The following is a 9,543-nucleotide window of genomic DNA, read 5'->3' as shown; positions in this document are numbered from 1 at the left end:
TGTTGTGAGAGCTGGCTAGTTTACACTCCCTCTGATTGGTGGCTGCGAGACGGTGAACTCCCACCTTCTCTCTCAGTATTCCCGTGAAATCTCCCAACGTTATTTCCGTATATCTCTCGGGTACGTCTCAGAACCCTGTGGAATAGCTTGAGTGCTCGACCCGTCGACATTTTGTAGGGCCGACTTCGTCTCTCGCTCTCGTATTCCAATGGCATTTGGCTAGGCGACTGGACTGGTCGATCAGGCATTGAATTCCAGGTCAGTACTACTATGCAGAATGTAAGCATTTTTGTTTTATTTATTGTTGAGGGAATTATATTGAGTTTACTACTGCATATCTGGACATTTTGGGGATTTCCAACTAGACCCTGGCTTTCTGGTTCCCAGGTGGACTGACAGGCTGCAGGTGTTCACACAACTCAAGACACCAGCTGTTGGAGCTTAGCTCTTTACTGCTCCTTCAACACACATCAACTCAGCTTCCCCTATTCAGAAACCGTACAGCCTATTCAGAAACCGTACAGCCTATTCAGAAACCGTACAGCCTATTCAGAAACCGTACAGCCTATTCAGAAACCGTACAGCCTATTCAGAAACCGTACAGCCTATTCAGAAACCGTACAGCCTATTCAGAAACCGTACAGGCTGTGACGGAGCCTCTAAGTGTTGGGTCAGTGAAAGTGATGTGGTTTTGAGCTGAACAACAATCATCCCAAAAACAAAAGATCCTTCCACAGTTTATTTGTAAAGTAAAGGACAACATTCCAGAAAGTATTCTGACATGCTGGTTGTCTGGAAGGGATTTGTTGTTTATAGTAGATACGCCTCAGCCAGATACTGCTCTTTCAACTAGAATTTATCGATCAACAGGCTATTATGTTGATCAGTGTTATGCCCATACGTGTGGTTATGTGGTGTTCCTGAGTGGTGCAGGGGTCTAAGGCACTGCATCTCAGTGCTAGAGGCGTCACTACAGTCCCTGGTTATAATCCAGGCTGCGTCGCATCCGGCTGTGATTGGGAGTCTCATAGGGCGGTGCACAATTGTCCCAGCGTCGTCTGGGTTTGGCCGGGGTAGGTTATCGTTGTAAATAAGAATTTGCTCTTAACTGACTTGCCTAGTTAAAAAAAAAGTCAAAGGTCTGGCATTGGCCATGCATTTATTGTCATACTTCCTTAACATATAACAAAACACATGGCGTAGCCTTGTCTTGGTCTGGTTTGCGTGTTCAGCTCCGCTATGCCAGTGTGTGATTTGGACCACTACTCTGATGGCCATTTGGCTTGTCGAGTTGTGCGCTCAGTCATTCTCTTGTGTGTACAGACCAGACACGCACTCGCAGGCCGAGACAGACCACGGCAGAACTAAGAGGGGAATTGTCTGGGCTGCTGCTCGCTCTCTGCAGCCAAGGAACACTGATCATGTGAACGGCTCAGCCCTGTCAATGGAATGTGTTGGATTCCTAAAGATGCAGTTTTGACAAACACATGTGACTTGGGGGGGGGGGGTTGCCGTACATGTTTTGATCCTCAACCTTTGTACAGATGTTATTGTTGAGAACCTACTTGAATATCAGGCAAAGAGGAGATGTAGAAGGGGAGGGAAGTCTCTGCCACCTACCTCCACCATGCCTGCTCCCCCACGTTAAGTAGACAAACGCTGTTGAACAGCACAGCTAGAAATGTCATGAGTAGAACCTCCAGTATTCCTCCTAACATGAGCGAGCATGTTTTGTTCCACGTAATATATTTATATCCTCTACCACAAACCAACATCTATACAGCTCCACCAGACAATAGCGAAAGTGCATGAAGATGGCGGCCATCATGTACTTACCACAAGTCACATAAGTTGCATGGACTCACTGTGTGCGCAATACTAGTGTTTAACTTGATTTTTGAATGACTACCTCACCTCTGTACCCCACATATAAAATTATCTGTAAGGTCCCTCAGTCAAATCAAATTTTATTTGTCACATGTGTTGGATGCAACAGGTGTAGTGTGAAATGCTTACTTACAAGCCCTTAACCAACAATGCAGTTCAATAAATAGTTAAGAAAATATTTACTAAATAAACTAAATTAAAACCATAAAATAACAATACCGACGCTATATATAGGTGGTACCGATACCGAGTCAATGTGTGGGGGGTACAGGTTAGGTAATTTGTGCATGTAGGTAGGGATAAAGTGACAATGCATAGATAATAAACAGCGAGTAACAGCAGTGTGAAGACAAAGGGGGGGTGTCAATGTAAATAGTCTGGGTGGCCATTTGAGATGAATTGTTCGGGGGGGGGGGTTGAATTGTGGGTAGAAGCTGTTAAGGAGCCTTTTGTACCTAGACTTGGTGATCCGTTACCGCTTGCAGAGAGAACAGTCTATGACTTGGGTGACTGGAGCCTTTGAATTTTTTGGAGGCCTTCCTCTGACACCGCCTAGTATATACAGTTGAAGTCGGAAGTTTACGTACACTTAGGTTGAAGTGATTAACACTCGTTTTTCAACCACTCCACAAATTTCTTGTTAACCTCTCTAGGGCAGGCGGGACGAATTCGTCCCACCTACGCAACAGCCAGTCTAATCCAGTGGCGCGATTTTCAAATACCTTAGAAATGCTATTACTTCAATTTCTCAAACATATGACTATTTTACAGCTATTTAAAGACAAGACTCTCCTTTATCTAACCACACTGTCCGATTTCAAAAAGGCTTTACAATGAAAGCAAAACATTAGATTATGTCAGCAGAGTACCCAGCCAGAAATAATCAGACACCCATTTTTCAAGCTAGCATATAATGTCACAAAAACCCAAACCACAGCTAAATGCAGCACTAACCTTTGATGATCTTCATCAGATGACAACCCTAGGACATTATGTTATACAATACATGCATGTTTTGTTCAATCAAGTTCATATTTATATCAAAAAACAGCTTTTTACATTGGCATGTGACGTTCAGAACTAGCATACCACCCGCAAACTTCCGGGGAATTTACTAACAATTTACTAAATTACTCACGATAAACGTTCACAAAAAGCATAACAATTATTTTAAGAATTATAGATACAGAACTCCTCTATGCACTCGATATGTCTGATTTTAAAATAGCTTTTTGGTGAAAGCACATTTTGCAATATTCTAAGTACATAGCCCAGCCATCACGGGCTAGCTATTTAGACACCCGGCAAGTTTAGCACTCACCAATATCAGATTTACTATTAAAAAAGTTTGATTACCTTTTGTTGTCTTCGTCAGAATGCACTCCCAGGACTGCTACTTCAATAACAAATGTTGGTTTGGTTCCAAATAATCCATCGTTATATCCGAATAGCGGCGTTTTGTTCGTGCGTTCCAGAAACTATCCGAAATGGTAAATCAGGGTCGTGCGCATGGCGCAATTCGTGACAAAAAAAATCTAAATATTCCATTACCGTACTTAGAAGCATGTCAACCGCTGTTTAAAATCCATTTTTATGCAATTTTTCTCGTAAAAAAGCGATAATATTCCGACCGGGAATCTCCATTTAGCTAAACAGAGGAAAGAAAACAAAGCTTTCGGTCGACGCGGGCACGAGCCTGAGTCTCACAGTACTGCAACCAGCCACTACCCAAATGCGCAACTTTTTTTCAGCCAGAGCCTGCAAAGCCACGATTCAGCATTTTGCCGCCTTCTGAGAGCCTATGGCAGCCGTAGGAAGTGTCACGTTACAGCTAAGATCCTCACTCTTCAATAAACAGAGACAAGAAGAACGACACCTTGTCAGACAGGCCACTTCCTGCATGAAATCTTCTCAGGTTTTTGCCTGCCATATGAGTTCTGTTATACTCACAGACACCATTCAAACAGTTTTAGAAACTTTAGGGTGTTTTCTATCCAAAGCCAATAATTATATGCATATTCTAGTTACTGGGCAGGAGTAGTAACCAGATTAAATCGGGTACGTTTTTTATCCAGCCGTGTCAATACTGCCCCCTAGCCCTAACAGGTTAACAACTATAGTTTCGGCAAGTCTGTTAGGACATCTACTTTGTGCATGAGACAAGTCATTTTCCAACAATTGTGTAGACATATTATTTCACATATAATTCACTGTATCACAATTCCAGTGGGTGAGAAGTTTACATACACTAAGTTGACTGTGCCTTTAAACAGCTTGGAAAACTCCAGAAAATGATGTCATGTCTTTAGAAGCTTCTGATAGGCTAAATGACACCAATTGGAGGTGTACCTGTGGATGTATTTCAAGGCCTACCTTCAAACTCAGTGCCTCTTTGCTTGACATCATTGGAAAATCTAAAGAAATCAGCCAAGACCTCAGAAAAAAAATGGTTGACCTCCACAAGTCTGGTTCATCCTTGGGAGCAATTTCCAAATGCCTGAAGGTACCACGTTCATCTGTACAAACAATAGTACGCAAGTATAAACACCATGGGACCACGCAGCCGTCATACCACTCAGGAAGGAGACGCGTTCTGTCTCCTGGAGATGAACATACTTTGGTGCGAAAAGTGGAAATCAATCCCAGAACAACAGCAAAGGACCTTGTAAAGATGCTGGAGGAAATGGGAACAGAAGTATCTATCCACAGTAAAACGAGTCCTATATCGACATAACCTGAAAGGCCGCTCAGCAAGGTAGAAGCCAATGCTCCAAAACCGCCATAAAAAAAAAGCCAGACCAGGGTTTGCAACTGCACATGGGGACAAAGATGGTACTTTTTGGAGAAATGTCCTGTAGTCTGATGAAACAAAAATAGAACTGTTTGGTCATAATGACCATCGTTATGTTTGGAGGAAAAAGGGGGAGGCTTGCACGCTGAAGAACACCATCCCAACTGTGAAGCACGCGGGTGGCAGGATCATGTTGTGGGGGTGCTTTGCTGCAGGAGGGACTGGTGCTCTTCACAAAATAGATGGCATCATGAGGGAGGAAAATTGTGGATATATTGAAACAACATCTCAAGACATCAGTCAGGAAGTTTAAAGCTTGGTCGCAAATGGGTCTTGCAAATGGACAATGACCCCAAGCATACTATCAATGTTGTGGCAAAATGGCTTAAGGACAACAGAGTCAAGGTATTGGAGTGGCCATCACAAAGCCCAGACCTCAATACTATAGAAAATGTGTGGGCAGAATTGAAAAAATAGTGTGCAAACAAGGAGGCCTACAATCCTGACTCAGTTACACCAGCTCTGTCAGGAGGAATGGGCCACAATTCACCCAACTTATTGTGGGAAGCTTGTGGAAGGCTACCCAAAATGTTTGGCCCAAGTTAAACAATTTAAAGGCAATGCTACCAATACTAAATGAGTGTATGTAAACTTCTGACCCACTGGAAATGTGATGAAAGAAATTAAAGCTGAAATAAATAATTCTCTCTCTACTATTATTCTGGCTTTTCACATTAAAATAAAGTGGTGATCCTAACTGACCTAAGACAGGGAATTTTTGCTAGGATTAATTGTCAGGAATTGTGAAACTGGGTTTAAATGTATTTGGCTAAGGTGTATGTAAACTTCCGACTTCAACTGTAGGTCCTGAATGGCAGGAAGCTTGGCCACAGTGATCTACTGGGCCATACGCACTACCCTCTGTAGCGCCTTAAGGTCGGATGCTGAGCAGTTGCCATACCAAGCGGTGATGCAACTGGTCAGGATGCACTTGATGGTGCAGCTGTAGAACTTTTTGAGGATCTAGTGACCCATGCCAAATCTTCTGTCTCCTGAGGGGGAAAATGTGTTGTGCCCTCTTCACGACTGTCTTGGTGTGTTTGGACTAGGGTTGCAAAGTGTCGGAAATTTGCCGGTAAATGTTCCATTGGAAGTTAAGCCCTGCAATTTTGCTTAAATTCATCAAAAAAGTTAGCTCATAAGTGAACCTTTTTTGTGGGATACACAAGGCAATTCTAGGTCTTGTGGCATATTTTGGTTAAACTATCCCCAATTCAATGGAATTGCAACCCTCTGCATGCACAGTGCATTCTTCCATCACATGTACAGCTGATTCTCAAGATCTTGCACACTAATGAGATGCTATTGAGCCCACTACATGCTTTCTGGTAAGTTTTGATTACGATACTGGGTGGGGTGAATATATTTTATGACATGATTTTTTGTTAACTAGTAAATAGTAGCCTACAGCAAAGTGTGTTTAAATAATTTCATACTTGTTAACAATTTCTTCTAGTTAGTTTTTGCTACCATGTGGGTTTTAGCTTGCTTGAGCCTGCTAACTGAGGAGTGTTAATTCACCTGTGTCCATACATGTTTCATTTTAAAACATTTATCTTACAAAGGAGTTGTTAGATTAAACTGCTTAACTACTGTATGTAGAATTGTATTTTTTTACTCATTTTTGTCTAATCTTTACAGGAAAATGCCATGGGCACGATCTGATGTGTGGAGACATTTCACCGCAGCTAATGTAGAAGGAAAAGCTGTGTACATTTGCAAATACTGTAAATCATATGTGAAGTGAAGAATGCAACCAAAGATGCAGAATCATCTGGCCAAGTGCATAAAGTTCCCTCACCGCTCACAACAAGCAACAACAACAAAAAAGTCCCTTTACTTCTATTTGAGGTGAACATGATGAATCAGACCATACCTTATCGATAGCAACAGCTCATGGTCTTCCTGGAATCAGAAGTTGTTTTTGACTCAATGGAGGAACGTAGTCAGAGAAATGCTGATGAATGTCTTGCTCGAGCTGTGTATGCAACTGGTTCACCTCTGATGCTCACAGGCAATGTGTATTGGAAGAGATTTATGAATGTTCTTCCCCCACCATACACCCCTCCAACCAGACATGCTTTTTCTACTCATTTGCTGGATGTGGAGTTCAGGTGAAGGTCAAGCAAGTCATAGAGAAAGCAGACCGTATTGCAATCATCTCTGATGGGTGGCCAAATGTTCTTGGGCAAGGAATAATTAACTACGTCATGTCCACCCCTCAACCAGTATTCTACAAGCGCACAGACACAAGGGACAACAGACACACTGGTCTCTGCATTGCAGATGAGCTGAAGGCAGTCATCAATGACCTTGGACCACAGAAGATATTTGCACTGGTGACATACAATGCTGCAAACATGAAGGCTGCTTGGTCTAAAGTGGAGGAGTCCTACCCTCATCACACCCATTGGCTGTGCTGTTCATGCATTGTATCTGCTCCTCAAGGACATCATGGCACTGAAAACAATGGATACACTCTACAAGAGAGCCAAGGAAATGGTTAGGTATGTGAAGGATCATCAAGTTATAGCAACAATCTACCTCACCAAGCAAAGTGAGAAGAATAAGAGCACCACATTGAAGCTGCCCAGCAACACTCGTTGGGGTGGTGTTGTCAACATGTTTCACAGTCTCCTGGAGGAGTCGTCGTCTCTCTAAGAAAATGGCCTTATCACAGTCAGTTGATATGGACAGCCCCATCAGGATCCTCCTGGATGATGTATTTTGGGAGAAATTGGTCAGCAGCCTGAAACCTATAGCAGTAGCCATTGCACGGATTGAGAGCGACAATGCCATCCTGTCTGATGTTCAGACTGCTGCAGATATAAGAGAATAAATCTGTACTGCCCTCCCCACTTCACTGTTGCTCCAAGCAGAGGAAACTGCAGTTCTGAAATGCATCAAAAAGCATGAAGACCTCTGCCTGAAGCCCATACACACCACAGTGTACATGTTGGACCCCAAGTATGCTGGCAATAGCATCCTGTCTGGTGCAGAGATCAACAAGGCCTATGGTGTCATCACTACTGTGTCTCGCCACCTTGGCCTGGATGAGGGTAAGGTTCTTGGCAGTCTGGCGAAGTACACTTTCAAGCAAGGGCTTTGGGATGGAGACGAAATATGGCAGTCATGCCAACACATCTCATCAGCCACCTGGTGGAAGGGACTTTATGGATCTGCGGCTCTTTCCCTTGTTGCCTCCATTCTCCAAATCCCACCAACGTCAGCCACCTCAGAGTGCAACTGGTCCTTATTTGGGAACACACACACCAAAGCACGCAACATGCTGACCAATACAATGGTTGAAAAATTGGTGGCCATCCGGGCAAATATGAGGCTTTTTGAGCCTGACGAGCTGTCCTCAACAAGGTTGGAAGGTGACATTGAAGATGAGGCCTCAGAGTCTGATGTTCAAGAGCTGGACATTGAGGTCGTCCAGGGAGAATACATGGAAGCCTGAGAGAAAGACAAGCAAAGCTTTAGTCTAGAAACTGTCATTTTACAGATGTATGTTGAAAATGTTTTTGAGAGATACGATGGATCATTGGGATCATTCAATATTCCCTTTTTGTTGTTCAGTGAAATCATCCCATGTGAAGTCAACTCATTTAAAGTTAAATTCGTAACTAAATTGTTTTTGAAAATTTATTTTGGTATGATTTAATTGCAAATGATTGTCTACTTATGATAAGGTAAAACGTTTGTTTCTCTCTCCATATGATATGGTAAATATATCCAATGCAAAAACATCTACATTTAAATGGTATTAATATTAACCTCTATGGGCTAGGTGGGACGCTAGCGTGCCACCCGTGGTGCACTCCATCAACAGCAGGTGCATTTCAAGAGCGGCAAATTTGAATCCAAATAAATGTCAAAATTCAAATTTTTCAAAAATACAACTATTTTACACCATTTGAAAGATAAACATCTCCTTAATCTAACCACGTTTTACGATTTCAAAAAGGTTTTACGGCGAAAGCATAAATTTAGAGTATGTTAGGACAGTACATTTACAAGAGTTGTGTGTAATGTTTTGTCAAGTCAAAGACAGGGTCACCAAAACCATAAAACCAGCTAAAATGATGCACTAACCTTTTACAATCTCCATCAGATGACACTCCTAGGACATTATGTTAGACAATGCATGCATTTTTAGTTCTATCAAGTTCATATTTATATCCAAAAACAGCGTTTTACTATGGCATTGATGTTGAGGAAATCGTTTCCCTCCAATAACCGGCAGTCAAGTCAGCGTCACAAATTAAATAATTAAAATTAGAAAACATTGGTAAAATATTATATTGTCATTTAAAGAATTATAGATTTACATCTCTTGAACGCAATCAACTTGCCAGATTTAAAAATAACCTTACTGGGAAATCACACTTTGCAATAATCTGAGCACTGCGCCCAGAAAAATACGCGTTGCGATACAGACTAGACGTCATGTTGGGGAGATCTAAAATCGAAAATACTATGTAAATAATCCATTACCTTTGATTCTCTTCATCAGATGTCACTTCCAGGTATCACAGGTCCATAACGAATGTAGTTTTGTTCAAAAAAGCTCATCATTTATGTCCAAAAATCTCCGTCTTGTTCGCACATGATCTAAGCCAGCCGGACTTCTCGTCATGAACGAGGGGAAAAAATATATTTCCGTTCGTTCAAACATTTCAAACGTTGTATAGCATAAATCATTAGGGCCTTTTTTAACCAGAACATGAATAATATTCAAGGTGGACGAATGCATACTCTTTTATAACGTATTGGAACGAGGGTACCCAACATGAACTCGC

The 9,543-nt window shown here is 42.0% G+C and overlaps 1 protein-coding gene across 9 annotated transcripts in view; it reads left to right on the top strand.

Annotated features, from left to right (window-relative positions):
• The window catches only part of LOC106602350 (GRB2-associated-binding protein 1), a 107,236-nt gene that overhangs the window by 49,638 nt on the left and 48,055 nt on the right, over positions 1-9,543 (top strand). Inside the window, exon 1 of one of the 9 annotated variants that reach the window (XM_045716566.2) lies at positions 124-258. The exons of the other annotated variants lie outside the window; for them this stretch is intronic. The gene's annotated coding sequence lies outside the window, so the exon portion shown is untranslated. Of the gene's footprint in view, positions 1-123; positions 259-9,543 lie in introns of those variants that run through there. 9 annotated transcript variants of the gene reach the window in all.

The sequence above is a fragment of the Salmo salar genome, chromosome 04 (assembly GCF_965601325.2).
Source record: "Salmo salar chromosome 04, fSalSal1, whole genome shotgun sequence".
In the NCBI taxonomy this organism is placed as follows: domain Eukaryota; kingdom Metazoa; phylum Chordata; class Actinopteri; order Salmoniformes; family Salmonidae; genus Salmo; species Salmo salar.
This window is presented reverse-complemented; position numbering and strand designations above follow the sequence as displayed.